Source organism: Kogia breviceps, chromosome 18 (genome assembly GCF_026419965.1).
Source record: "Kogia breviceps isolate mKogBre1 chromosome 18, mKogBre1 haplotype 1, whole genome shotgun sequence".
Classification (NCBI taxonomy): domain Eukaryota; kingdom Metazoa; phylum Chordata; class Mammalia; order Artiodactyla; family Physeteridae; genus Kogia; species Kogia breviceps.
Window position 1 is genome coordinate 32492223 of NC_081327.1, and position 15514 is coordinate 32507736.

Sequence of the window (15514 nt, forward strand, 5' to 3'; positions counted from 1 at the left end):
CTCTCCAGTGGCCTCCACACGCGCCCCTGCTCACTCTGCTCCGGCCACAGAGGCCTTCTTTCCACCTGGGTTCTTCGGCCTCAGGCTTGCACTTATTTTTCTCTCTGCCTGGACCGCTTTTCTTGAGGCTCTTCTCATGCCTTCTTCTTATCATTCAGCTCACTTGTCTCCTTCTCAGGAAGGTTTCCCAACTACGATATCTAAAGCGGTCCTTCATAGCTCTTGGTATTCTCCGAAACGACCTTGTTTATATATGTGTGTACACTTACTGCCTATTTTCCCTCCACCTAGAAGGCAGAGACTGTCTTGGTCACCACCGTATTCCCGTCTGCGCCAGGCTGGGTGCTCAAAGAATATTTGAAGAGTGAAGGACAGGATTAAGATTACTGGGCAGTGCTGGCCTTTTGCTCCTGTTCAGCAGCCAAGGACCTGAGACTTACCTTGAAGTCGATGGAAAATGGACCCTTGACAATTTGTGCACTCGGGGTGGCGGGGCACATATATACTCTCTTAACTTTCTCCAAAAACACAGAAGTCATGGCTGGCAAAAGTGGGGAGCTTTTCAAAGAAATTCAGCAGTGCTTAGCAGTTGTCAGAAGCCACCTGAATGGAGAGGAAGTGGGGCCCAAGGTGGGGGTCAAGGTGGGAAAGAATCACAGACAGGCTCCCCTGCCCCAGCCAAAGGGTGAGAAGAGATCATATACTCATTTGCACATTTTGCTGGTCTCCCTGAGCTCCCCTCTTACCCACTCTGGTCCATTCTCCCTTTCTCTTTAACATGGCAGAGCTGGTCTGATCCAGGCAGTCCAGGGCTTCACACTCTTCAGAGCTTCCTATCACCCTTAACCCTAATGGGGCTTATGAGACTTTCAGTAGTCAGGCCCTGCACAGCTCACCAGCCCCATTCTCCCTCTTTTTTTTTTTTTTAATCTTTTGGCCACACCACACGACATGCTTAGTTCCCTGACCAGGGATCGAACCTGCGCCCCCTGCATTGGAAGTGTGGAGTCTTAACCACTGGACCACCTGGGAAGTTCCTGTCGCCCTCCCTCTTAAACATAATGCTCCAGCCTCTCAGGCATCAGCTTTCCCTATCTCCAAGCCTTTGGTCCCTGCTCACACTCTGTAAGTAGACTCTTTCCTCCACAATCACTGGGCTTTGTTCCCTGAGGCCAAGGGTGATGTACATCTCCCTGCTCTGTGCTTCCCAATCCCCTCTAGCTCCTTTTTTGCCATATTCCTCACACTTGTAATGACTAGTTTGATGTCTGCTTCTGCCCTAGACTGTAAGCTCCATGAGGAGGGACTGGACCACCTCCTTCACTACTGTTTCCCCCATGTGTAGCACTGTACCTGGCCCACAGTAGATTACTAAGAAGAAGATTGTTGCATTCAATTTCAGATTAGAAAATGAAGGTCCTGGGAACTCCCTGGAGATCCAGTGGTTAGGACTCCGCACTTTCACTGCCAGAGCCCAGGTTCAATCCCTGGTCCGGGAACTAAGATCCTGTAAGCTGTGTGTACGGCCGAAAACAAAAAAGAAAGAAAAAAAAAAAGAAAATGAGAGTCCAGGGACTTCCCTCTTGGCTCACTGCTTAAGAATCCACCTGCCAATGCAGGGTTCAAGCCCTGGTACCGGAAGATCCCACATGTTGCGGAGCAACTAAGCCCGTGCACCACAACTACTGAGCTTGCACTCTAGAGCCCGCAAGCCACAACTACTGAGCCCACGTGCCACAACTACTGAAGCCCGTACGCTTAGAGCCCGTGCTCTGCAACAAGAGAAGCCACCGCAATGAGAAGCCTACACACCGCAATGAAGAGTAGCCCCCGCTCGCTGCAACCAGAGAAAGCCTGCGCACAGCAACAAAGACCCAACACAGTCAAAAATAAATTAATTAATTTTTTTTAAAAAAAGAAAATGAGGGTCCAGAGATCATTTTGTCTGGCTCCTAAATTCATAGGTGGGGAAACTCAGGTTCAGGAAAGGTGAGTGACTTGCCCATGGTCACACAAAGAGTAGCTTGCAGAGTCAGCTGCCTGGTCACCACCTGCTTCGAAGCTGGCTCAGGCTTCCTCTGGCCCAGCTGGTAAATCCCTCATCTTTGTTCAGTTCTCAGAGGCTCACAAAGTATCTCTTCGTATACAGTCTGATCTCTGCGACAGCCTCGGGGATGATGATAATGATAGCTGACCTTGAGTGTTTTCAATATTCTAGTCATTTGTGTGTATTCACTTCCTTAATCTTCTGCATGACCCTGTGGGATAGGTACTGTTATTAGCATCCCATGTCACAGATGAGGAAACTGAGGCAAGGGATATTTAAAGGAACTTGCCCAAGGCCAGATAGCTGGGAAATGGCAGAACTGGGATTTGAACCTGGCAGCCTGACTCTTAATCACGACACTGTCCAGCTTGCCCTGTATACAGGAGGGAGGCATTATTATCCTTCCTCGATCAGCCCCCAGGGTGAGGTTTGGCACTCTTTGATTCAAAAGCAGGGGCCACAAACCTACTGCCTGCAGGAACTAGGCAGAAAACATGAATGGGTGAAGCAGACGGGTGTCAGGCAATAGGGCCTGGTGGGGACAGTGGTAAACTGGAGAGCACAGGGTCTTCTACAACCACTCACCCTTGCTGCGCCTCAGCTCCAGAAGGGTGTTACTAAGAGCAAATGCAGGCTCAGAGTTGACTTTTCAACAGAAGTCACAAGTCTGAATTTTTAAGTGAAATCTCTCAATTATGTAAACAGTGGCAAACAAAATTCAAGTTTTCTTCCCTCTAATAGGCAGGGCAAGGAAAAGATGTCCACGGGCTGAATGGCTGCAGCTCACAGGCTGCTGTTTGCAGCCTCTTGTCTGAGACAGAAGGCATTTCCTTTCTTCCTCCAGCTCCCGTCCTCTTGTCCTCCCTCTACCTCCATCTAGCCTTCTTGCCCTTCTTCCTTTCCTTCCCCTTCCTTCCGTCTTCCCTGTCCCCACCTTGAGTGGTGCAGCCACCCACCTGTTGGTCATTGGTCTGGTAGTTCTAGCTGAGAGAGTAGGAGGAAACCACACCGGTGGGGACTCCAGGTCCAGAACACTGGCTACCAGGTTCCAGCTGTGTGGGTTCGTGTAGAGGGATCCGTCAGCGTTCCCTGTATAGGGAGGAGGGAGATGTGTGAGTGTGCTTTGGGCTGCAGGGGCCAAGGGCACCCGTAGGGCTGAACGCAGTGGTCCTGGGGCTCTTGCCCATGCCTCCTAACAAGATGGCAGCCAGAGAGGGGCATAGGTGGATGCTCCAGTCCAGGAGTAGGTAGCTCCAGGGCATCCCCTAGGTTGGCATTCCACAGGGGAGGCTAGGGAAGCCCTCTTTCTTCTAGCCTCTCCAAACCTTCTCTAGAGAGAATCCTTTCACCACCTGAGTAACAGAGGGTATTCCAATTTAAGGCCAAACTTTGCCATGGAGCTTCTTCCTGAACCCCAAATCTGGTCCTTGCTGGCCCTGTTCTCTGTTCCCTTTTGTCGAGAGCCAACTTGTCTGCCAGCTACTGTGCTAAGTACTCTATGGGAATTGCTCCTATTCCTCTCACAGCAACCTTTGAAGTAGGTTTTTTTTTTTTTTTTTTAGGCCGCACTGTGCAGCTTGCAGGATTCTAGTTCCCTGACCAGGGACTGATCCCAGGCCCTCGGCAGTGAAAGCGTGGAGTCCTAACCACTGGACTGCCAGGGAATTCCCATGAAGTAGGTTCTTTTATTATTCCCATTTCTCAGATGAGAAAACTGAGGCCCAACCAGGTTTATTTATCTAAAGCCATATACCTAGTATATGGCAGAGCCCACAATTGAACTAGTCTGTTTCCAAGGCACATATTATGCTAAACTTCTCCTAAATGATCTAAATCTTCACAATACTAAAATTATTGTCGTCTCTTTCACTGAGGCCTGCAGAGAGAGGTTAAGTAACTCGTCCAAGTTCCCACAGGTGGGAGGTGTTGGAGAGGGGGCTTGAACCACCTCTGTCTTATTGCAGCATGTGAACTGACCCTGCACCTGAGTCATGCTCAGGATGGTTTGCTTTCCATGGAATTTTACTCACCTGATGCTAAAAAGTCCATAAGGCAATTGATCGGTGAAAATACTGGGACTCAGAGAGGGGGAGTGACCGGCCCAAGGTGACACCAACTACAGTTCATGCCTCCTGAATCTAAGTCCAGTGTTCTTTCCACCACATTGAGCTGCTGGCTGTTCTGTTGCTCTCCCAGAGTTTCTGGCTCTGAAGGCCTGAGTCTAATTCTCCAACCCTCACCACCTGGCACTAGATCACACAGGGCTCCTTAGGGAACTTCACTATAGCTCTGGCTTAGATCATCAAGGAAAAAGTAGACCAGGTGGCCTTCATCCCTCCTGCCCCACGCCAGCACTGCTCCCAGGAAGCCCCTGCCTCACCCAGCCGGGCCCGTCTCAGCCAGAATTCCCTCAGTGGAACTCTAGCCCAGACTGCCATTCAGCTAGCGCATCAGATGGTCCGGTGAGGGATTCCCTTGCGCGTCCACAAACCTGCAGGAGAAAGAGAAAGTGATCTTCTGGCACCATGTCCCAGGGTTTCCAGGCAGGCCAGCTTCATGGACATGTGGCCTGTGCAGTGACACAGGGCCTTGTGTTTAGAAGGTCCCCACTCTTGGTTGACTGTTCTGCTGTCACTGTCTTGAATTCTTAATAACGTTTGCACGAGGGGGCCCCACAAATGATGTGGCAGATCCTGTGGCCAGGAAATGGCCCAGCTGCTTGGAAGTGGGCCTTCCTCTTCCCCCCGACAGGAGCCCTGTGTTGGCGTGGAAAGGTTGGCTTCCCTTTGTTGCCTGGGGTCCTCACTGAGGGTTCACGCTGCCCCATTTCTTGCCACTGATTCCTGGCCTGTCTTCAGCCCCGTCGGCCATATGTGATGGCTTGGGGGGTTGGGAGGGGTTTGCAGGGCAGTTAGTGGCAAACTCCAGCTGGAACCACAGGCTTCCCGAGTCAGAAGGACCTCAGCAGTCATGTGCTACAACCCTCCCACTATAGAGGAAGGAAACCTGAGGCCCTGAGAGGGAAAGAAACCTGCGTGGGGATGCACAGCAAGTCGTTGTTTGGACTAACAGTGACTCTTTCCTTACTGCCTGTACCCTTTTTTTTTTTTTTTTTTTTTTTTTTGCGGTATGCGGGCCTCTCACTGTTGTGGCCTCTCCCGTTGCGGAGCACAGGCTCCGGACACGCAGGCCTAGCGGCCATGGCTCACGGGCTTAGTTGCTCCGCGGCATGTGGGATCTTCCCGGACCAGGGCACGAACCCGTGTCTCCTGCATCGGCAGGCGGATTCTCAACCACTGCGCCACCAGGGAAGCCCCTGCCTGTACCCTTTTGAGGGCAGGCAAGCAGTGAAGAGACAGAGCACTCATTTAGCACTGGGTTGGGCCTGGGAAGATTTCCTTTTTTTCTTTTTTTTTTTTTGATTTAATTTAATTTTATTATTATTATTATTTGGCCACGCCGAGTGGTTTGTGGGTTCTTACTTCCCAGACCAGGGATGGAACCTGTGCCCTCTGCAGTGGAAACGTGGAGCCCTAACCCCTGGACCACCAGGGAATTTCCAGTCTTCTATCGTCTTAATTAAACTGTGTGAAGTTAGGTTTTAGCTCCTGGCAGGCAAGATCCTCGTAGGCTGGGAGCAGCTGTGTCTGGGATTCAATAAAAGCAGTGAAGCCCAGCCAAACTGGAGAGTCAAGTCCCTTTAAAATGACAAAAAAAAAAAAAAAAAGAAGAAGAAGAAGAAGAAGGGGGACAAGATTTTAATAAAGAAAGAATCAAAACCAAAACCTGACTACCCAGCAGAGCACCTTGGCAGGATGCATTTGGAGTGGCCTGTCCTGGCTGCCACACCTGCTGTGAACACACCCTGGCCCAGGCCCAGTGCTGAGGACTTTCCAACACTGGGCTCACTTAATCCACCCAACAAACCTGTCAGATGCTATTTTTGTTTCCATTTTGCAGATGTAGAAATTCAGGCTCAAGGAGGTAAAGTGCCTGTCCTGTGATTTCTTAGGCAGTAACTTTAGAGTTCACTTATCAAGTGAGATAATGCATGGGATGTGTTGAACACAGTGCCAAGTGCATAGTAAATGCTCAATAAAGTTTGGGAATATAAGATCCTACCAACTGAATATGGTAAAACCAGGACTCAAATTCAGACCTCTCCAATTCCAGCCCTGTGCTCTATTCTGATTATCTGGGGTCTCCCTGTGCCCCAGCCCTGTTCAGTTAAACCTTGATTGATTTGAACTTGGCTACCCAGAGCTCACAATTAGGTTGATTTTTTTTTTTTTTCCTGAGCTTCCTCCTCAGAATAGTAAAAAAAAAAAAAAACAGAGGAAACAGACTAGGATTCAGAATTTAGGCTATGAAGGCAATTTCTCAGGAATATTCTTTTTTTTTTTTAATTTAAAATATTTATTTGTTTGGTTGCACCGGGTCTTAGTTGTGGCACGCGGGACCTTCTTTGCAGTGTGTGGGATCTTTAGTTGCCGCATGTGGGATCTAGTTCCCTGACCAGGGATTGAACCCGAGCCCCCTTTATTGGGAGCATGGAGTCTTAACCATTGGGCCACCAGTAGTGGCCTCTCAGGAATATTCTTTAGTTAATACCCACTCCAGCCAGCTATCTGCAGCTCTCTGTCCTCAAGCCTAAACAGGGAGTGACACATCATAGATGCTTAAAAACAACTTGTGGAGGAAAGGAAGGAAGAAGAGAAGGAAGTAAAGAAGCTTTCTGGCAGACCTTAAGTCCCCAGAGAAAGATTCAGATATATTGTATTTATGAGATGTTCTTTTCTAAAGAAGAAAGGATTCCTAACACATTTTGGAATTTTTAATTTTAAACATCAAGGATATACAGGTTAGGGATATACATGTTAATCAGGAATTCAGTTAAGCAGAATGGTTGGTTGCTGGTTCTGGTTACTTGAGGTCCAGCATAATAGCATAGCACCCAGAAGCCTCCCTTATACTAATATGCATGGTGCCCCAGGGGCTTGGCTCAAAAGAAGGCAGAGTCAGCGTCTCCCTGGCCTTCTGTTAACCATAAGCAGCCAGACAAGCAGGGAGGATGTTGGGGTCCGAGAAAAGCCAAAGTTTACGGTATAGCTGGGAGGCTACATATTTCTCACTTCATTCCCTACCCAGCCCTGGCTAGTGTTCCTGGCCAGTCCCATTCCCTTTGTCAGCCTGAGCTTCTGGGCAGAGGCTGGTAGGACAGCTGGTTCTGGTGCTGGCAGGACAGCTGGCTCTGGTGCTGGCACCTGCTCAGTCGCTGGCATTTCAGAACCTCCGGGCAGATGCTGGGTTACAGGGTAGCACCTGGGTGGGCTGGGATTGGCTGATTTGGTTCAAGGTTAATTGCAGGGCTCCAAAACCCAGATATCCCCAGGTGCCAGGCAGGGAACATATATGAAAGAAGCTGCCAGATTGGTACTATACTGAAATCCAGCTCTAGCTGGTGGTTTCCTTCCTTATTGCTCTTTATTTTAAAATTCTTTTTTTTTTTTTTTTTTCTTTTTTGCCTGTGTTGGGTCTTCATTGCTGCACGCGCGCTTTCTCTAGTTGTGGCGAGCAGGGACTACTCTTCATTACAGTGTGTGGGCTTTTCATTGCAGTGGCTTCTCGTTGCAGAGCACTGGCTCTAGGCGTACGGGCTTCAGTAGTTGTGGCTCACAGGCTCTAGAGTGCAGGCTTAGTAGTTGTGGTGCACGGGCTTAGTTGCTCCGTAGCATGTGGGATCTTCCTGGACCAGGGCTCGAACCCGTGTCCCCTGCATTGGCAGGCAGATTCTTAACCACTGCGCCACCAGGGAAGTCCCTCTTTCTTTCTTTTTCTTTTTTTTTTTTAACTAGATAATAGTTTATTGTAAAAGGATGTAACACAAGAACAACCAGATAGAAGAGATGCACAGGGCAGGTATGGGGAAAGGGCATGGAGCGTCCATGCTCTCCAACCACAGCACGCTCCCAGCACCTCCACCTGTTCACCAATATGGAATCTCTGAACTGCATACTCTGGGTTTTTATAGAGGCTTTTTTTCATCGGCATGGTTGAGTAAGGCATTGGCCATTAGGCTGCAGATTCAATCTCCAGTCCCTCTCCCCTCCCTGGAGGTCAGGGGGTGGGACTGAAAGTTCCAACCCTCTAATAACACAGTTGGTTTCCTGGCAACCAGCCGCCAACCTTAGGCGCAGTCAGAACTTCATCTCATTAACATAACAAAAGACACTTTAAATCACTTAGGAAATTCCAAGGGTTTTAGGAGCTCCGTGCCTCAAAGTAATTTAAAAATTCTTCTTCCTTTTTTTCTTTCCTTTTTCTCCTCTCTCTCTCCTTCCTTTCTTTTCTTTCTTCCTCTTCTTTCTTCTCCTTCTCCTCCTTCTTTTTAAAAGATAAGCACACAATGGGTTCTATTTACAACCCCTGGATAAGGAATTGAGGAGGAAAAGGCTGAGGATAATATAATCTGCCAGAGCTGGGAGGGACCACAGAATCAATCTCACTGAGAATAAACTAAGTGGCCCGTGGACACACCTCCTCATTCCCCCAATCTCATTTTTGGACATTAAGAGCCAAGCCCAGGGGAGGTCATCCTTTCTTAGTTGGCCCCTGCTCCGACCACTGCCCCTCCAGGAGATGGAGTTGGTAATGTTCCCAGCAAGAGCCTCTTTCTCCACGTTGGGCCTTCAAAAGACACCTCAGTGTGTATGAATAGTGCAGTTCTAGCTAGTAGGATTCAGTGAAATGACACATGACCCAAGTCCTCTTTTCCTGGAAGAGTGCTGTTTAGAGAGACTTGAGGTGAACTCTTCTAAGTGAAGAATTCTCTTTATTAATTTAAAGTACCCTCTGGGAGTTCCCTAGTGGCCTAGTGGTTAGGATTCCAGGCTTTCACTGCCATTGCCTGGGTTCAATCCCTGGTCGGGGAACTGAGATCCTGTAAGCTATGGGGCCAAAAAAAAAGAAAAAAGAAAGGCACCCTCTAATGCTAAATATGACCTTTTTAAAAGAATTACGATAATAAAACATTTGTTTATTCCTCAGTATAGACAAGGCATTTTTTATAAATCCAATATAATTTTTGTAACAACCGGTTTTTTTTTTAATTTATTTATTTATTTTTGGCTGTGTTGGGTCTTCGTTTCTGTGCGTGGGCTTTCTCCAGTTCCGGCGAGTGGGGGGTCACTCTTCATCGCGGTGCGCGGGCCTCTCACTGTCGCGGCCTCTCCCGTTGCGGAGCACAGGCTCCAGACGCGCAGGCTCAATAGTTGTGGCTCCCAGGCCTACCCGCTCCGCGGAATGTGGGATCTTCCTGGACCGGGGCACGAACCCGTGTCCCCTGCACTGGCAAGCGGATTCTTAACCACTGCGCCACCAGGGAAGCCCTGTAACAGCCCTTTGAGCTAAGTATTTATGTATATTTTCCAGATTATATGGTAGATAAAGATGGCCACAAATACTTTGTCACTTCTCTCTTGGAGGGGTGGGTCTGGCTCCCCCCACTTGAATCTGGTGACCAGCTATAAATTGGGGTTCCCACGACTCCCACCTCAGAGGTCAGTAGTTTGCTAGAATGACTTACAGAACTCAGGGAAACATTTACTTATATTTACTGGTTTATTGTAAGAGATATTATAAAAGGTACAGATGAATGGCCAGGATGAAGAGGTATATAGGATGAGGTTCAGAAGGGTCCCACGTGCAGGAGCGTCTATCCTCGTGGAGTCAGGGTGTACCACCCTACTGGCATGTGGATGTGTCCACCAACTCGGAACCTCTTCCAACCATGTAGTGCTAGGATTTCTATGGGGGCTTCATCACATAGGCATGATTGATTATTAACTCAATCTCCAGCTCCACTCCCCTTCCCAGAGGTTGAGGGGCTGGGGCTGAAAGTTCCGAGCTTCTGATCATGGCGTGTGGACTTTCTGGTGACCTGCACCAATCCTGAAGTTATACAGAAGCCCCCCAATCATTGCCTCATTAGAACAAAAGACACTCCTATCGCCCAGGAAATTCCAAGGGATTTAGGAGCTCTGTGTCAGGAACCAGGGTCCAAGACCAAATATTAGAACAAAAATGCTCCTAAGTACCCTTATCATTTAGGAAATTACAGAAGTTTTAGGAGCTCTGTGACAGAAATGGGGCAGAGACCAATATATTTATTTTTTACTATTTCACAAGTTGTATTGTTTATTGAAGAATGGAGAAGGCTGCCAAGCGGTCTTCCACACTCCCACTGCAGGGGGCGTGGGTTCGACCCCTGGTTGGGGAACTAGGATCCTGCATGCTATGCAGTGCGGCCAAAAAAAAAAAAAAAAAAAAATTGTTTTATGATCACTATTTTTAAAAAATTTTAAATTTAATTTAATTTTTTTTTTGCAGTACACGGCCCTCTCACTGTTGTGGCCTCTCCCATTGCAGAGCACAGGCTCTGGACGCACAGGCTCAGCGGCCATGGCTCACGGGCCCAGCTGCTCCGCGGCATGTGGGATCTTCCCAGACCGGGGCACGAACCCATGTCCCCTGCATCGGCAGGCGGACTCTCAACCACTGCGCCACCAGGGAAGCCCTATGATCACTTTTTAAAACTTTTTTTGAGGACCACACCCTGCGGCATATGGGATATTAGTTCCCAGACCAGGGATTGAACCCTCGCCCACTGCAATGGAAGTACAGAGTCTTAAACACTGGACAGCCAGGGAAGTCCCTCTAACAACTTTCATAGATAGACATGCAACAGTGTTAATTATACTTATCATATTATACATTATATCCCTGGTACTGATTTATCTTATAACTAGAAGTTTGTACCTTTTGACTACTTTCATCCAACTCCCTCTCCCCTGATCCCCACCTCTGGTAACGATCTCTTTTTCTCTGATTTAGTTTGTTTTTTGAAGTATAATTGACCTAAAACACTATGTTACTTCTGGATGCACAATATAGTGATTTGATATTTCTACACATTTCAAAATGATCACCACGATAAATCTAGTTACCATCTTTCACCATATAAAGATATTACATAATTATTGACAGCATTCCTCACACTGTACATTTCATACCTATGATTCATTTATTTTGTAACTGGAAGTTTATACCTTTTAATCTCCCCCACCTGTTTTTCTTATCTCCCCACCCTCCTCCTCTGGCAACCACCTGTTTGTTCTCTGTATCTTTGATGCTGTTTCTGTTTGGTTGTGTTTGTTTGTTTGTTTTTAAGATTCCACAAATAATTGAAATCATATATTGTCTTTCTCTGTCTGACTTATTTCACTTAGCACAATACCCTCTAGGTCCATCCATGTTGTCTCAAATGGCAAGATTTCATTCTTTTTTATGGACCACATCTTCTTTATCCATTCATCTATCACTGGGCCCTTAGGTTACCTCCATATCTTGGCTATTGTAAGTATAAAAATAATTGTAAGTTTAAAAAAACCCAACTAGTCATGCATTTTGTTTTATAAATCCAGTGGTAATAAAAAGCTCATATCCCGGACTTCCCTTCTGGTCCAGTGGTTAAGAATCTGCCTTCCAATGCAGGGGACATGGGTTCGATCCCTGATCGGGGAGCGAAGATCCCACATGCCGCGGAGCAACTAAGCCCATGCGCCACAACTAGAGAGAAGACTTTGTGCCACAACTAAGACCCAACACAGCCAAAAATAAATAAATAAATATTTTTAAAAAAAGCTTGTATCAAATGCCAGCAGTCCTTTGTCCCAGCTTTGCCCACCTCTAGCTCGTTGTGTTGCCTACATGCATCTCTTTTAAGCTGTTTCTTTTGGCATTTATCTCACTATTTTAAGATAATGTGCTATTTAAGATAGCTATTTAAGATAATATTTTGTGATTTAAAAATTAAAAGCAGTAATTATTGATTAAAGATTTAGCTTTCTTACACCTGTACCCTAAAGTCCCTTCCTCCCTTTTAAAAATGAGGTTCTGTCACAATACAGCCCTTAGGGTTAAATAATCAGTATGTACATTATTATGAGTATGTAAATATTGTTCACTGCTGTGCTGTGTATTGTTAGTTTAGGTACTTCCCTGGTGGTCCAGTGGGTAAGACTCTGTTCCCAATGCAGGGGGCTGGGGTTAGATCCCTGGTTGGGGAACCAGATTCCTCATGCATGCTGCAACTAAGAGTTCACATGCCGCAACTAAAGATCCCTCATGCCACAACTAAGACCCAGCACAGCCTAAATAAATAAATAATAAAATAAATTTAAAAAAAACCTATTGATAGTTTACTATGATTTCCTTTCCTTCTTTGTAAAACTTGTTTGTTTTTCCTGTGGTTAATAATGGCCATATTTTCCCATTTGCTTTGTTATATATATACTTATCCAAATGTTCCAACAGATCTGTCAGTAATTATTCCAAATGCTTAGACAAGTCACATAACCTCTTAGTTTTATTGTTTCCCTGGAGACCTTCCTTTGCTTGCTCTCCGTATTCCTGCTTCAACTGAACTGGCCACGTTTTGGTCAGCTGCCCAGCTGCCATTTGGAAACCATCATTTGGTTCTTCTGAGGTAGATTCTTGGTTTCCTGGATGCTTTGCCTTACACTTTCTTGCTTTACAACTCTGTTTTGCTGAAGCATATTCTCCAGTGACTTTCTGAGAAAGGCTACACAGGATGTAAATTTATTTACCCTTTACTTATCTGGAAATTTTTTTTTTTTTTTTTGCGGTACGCGGGCCTCTCACTGTTGTGGCCTCTCCCGTTGCGGAGTACAGGCTCCGGATGCGCAGGCTCAGCGGCCATGGCTCACGGGCCCAGCCGCTCCGCGGCATGTGAGATCCTCCCGGACCGGGGCACGAACCCGTGTCCCCTGCATCGGCAGGCGGACTCTCAACCACTGCGCCACCAGGGAAGCCCCTGGAAATATTTTTGTTTCAGTCTCACACTTGATTGAAGGTTTGGTTGTGCACTGAAATCTAGGTTGAAAAGTTTCACTTAAAAATTATGAAGGCATTGATGTGTTATCTTCTAGCTTGCAGTGATGCCAAGAAGCATGCCCTCCCTGCCCACCAGTATCTCAGAAAATCTTTAAGATTTTCTCTTTATTTCCAGTGTGCAGCTCTTAAAATTCAATTTACTGGCTCAAGTATGGAGACTCATATCTTTCAGTTCTGCAAAATTTTATTGAGTTATTTCTTTGGTAATATCTCTTTCTCTGCTCTCCCACTTCCTACCCCTGCCCATTTTCTTTCTTCTCTATTTCTGGAACTTCTGTTAGTCAGATGTTGGATCTGAGTTGAAACTCTAATTTTCTTATCTTGTTTCCCATCTCTTTGTCAGTGAAAGCGCTGAGTCCTAACCACTGGACAGCCAAGGAATTCCCTCCATCTGTCTTTTTGTTCTGCTTTCTAGGGGATTTTCTTAACTATCTTTAACTCTTGTTTTGATTTATTTTTAAATTTGGCAGTCATACTTGTAATTTTTAGGTGCTAGTTTTCATTTTGTTCATTTTTCAAAGCATTCTCTTCTTTATCATTGTGATATCTGCTTCATTTAATTTCCCTTCTCTCAGGAATTCCCTGGTAATCCAGTGGTTAGGACTCTGTGCTCCACTGCAGGGGGCCCTGGTTGGGGAACTAAGATCCTGAGAGCAGGGTGGCGTGGCCCCCCCAAAAAAATTCCCTTCTCTCTAAAGAACTCCTTTTAACACTTCTTTCAAGGCAAGTCTACTGGCAACAAATTCCCTCAATTTTTGTCTGAGAGAGTATTTTTCCTTCACTGTTGAAGGATAATTTTACAGGATATAGAATTCTAGGTTTCTCTTAACATTTAAAATATTTCACTCAACTCTCTTCATGCTTGCGTAGTTTCTGAGAAGTCAGATGTACAGTTGACCCTGGAACAACATGGGTTTGAACTGCAAGGGTCTATATATAGTAGATTTTTTTCAATAGTAAATACTACAATACTACACGATCTGCAGTTGGTTGAATCTTTAGATGCAGAACCGTGGATATGGAGGAACCTCGGATACAAAGGGCTGTCTATAAATTATATGGAGATTTTCAAGTATGTAGAGGGTTGGAGCCCCTAGCCCTCATATTGTTCAAGGATCAACAGTAATTTTTTTTTTTTTTTTGCCACACTGTGAGGCTTGTGGGATCTTAGTTCCCTGACCAGGGATTGAACCCAGCCCCTGGCAGTGAAAGTGCCAAGTCCTAACCACTGGCCCGCCCAAGGAATTCCCTTGTAATTCTTAATCTTTGCTTCTTTATAGGCGTTTTTTCCCTCTGGCTTCTTTCATGACTTTCCCTTTATCTTTGATTTTTTGTATTTTTTGAAAATGATATGACTTGGTGTCATATTTTTTTTTTTTTTTTTTTTTTTTTTGGTGTCATATTTTTTGGCATTTATCCTGCTGGGTGTTCTCTGAGCTCCCTGGTCTGTCATTAATTAATCAGGTGCCTGAAATTAATTTGGGGGAAATTCTCAGTCATTATTGTTTCAAATATTTTTCTGTTCCTTTCTCTCTTTTCCTTCTGATATTCCCATTCTGTGTACATTATTCCTTTTGTTTTTGTTTTTCCACAGACTTTTTTTTTTTTTTCTATTTGCTTTTCAGTTTTGGAGGTTTCTTTTGAGATATCCTGAAGCTCAGAGATTCTTTCCTAAATTGTATCCAGTCTGTACAGTATAGGCAGGCATTCTTCATCTCTCCTACAGTGTTTTTTATCTCTAGCATTTCTTTTTGGTTCTTGCTTAGAATTTTCATTTCTCTGCTTACATTGCCCATCTATTGTTCTTGCAGGCTGTCTGCTTCATCCATGACAGCCCTTAGCATCTTAACCATAGTTGTTAAAATTCCTGGTCTGATAATTCAAACACTCCTGCCATATCTGAGTCTAGCTCTGATGCTTGCTCTGTCTCTTAAAACTATGTTTTTTGCCTTTTAGTATATCTTGTAATTTTTTCTTGATAGCCAGACATAATGTACTAGGTAAAAGGAGCTGCTATAGATTGGCCTTTAGTAATAAGGTTGCAAGGTGTAAGGGAAGGGAAAGCGTTCTATAGTCCTGTGACTGGATCAGTCTCTTAGTGAGCCTGTGATGGACTGGCTCACTAAGAGAAAGACTATGGACTTGACTTATCTTCTCCCTCCAGTCCCCCCAGGGTGGCTAGAGTGGGATTGAGCTGTGTGTTTCCCTTCCTTTAGGTCTGTTAGGCTCTGATAAAATCCCAGTAGGTTAGGCTCTGGTTAGATTTTAAGTGTCTCCTGAGGGCATATCTTATTAACAAGAACAGAATGCTCTAGCACATTTCAGAATGGTTCCTTTTACCCTCCCCTGCTGGAAACATGAGGAATTTTTTTCTGATGTTTATTACTATGAGAACCTGGTAGAGCTTCAGGTAAAACCCACAAAGTAACAAAGTATGCTCCCTTCCCCCAACAGGACTGGGTTCCTTGGTGGGTTTTTTGTTTGGTTTTTTTT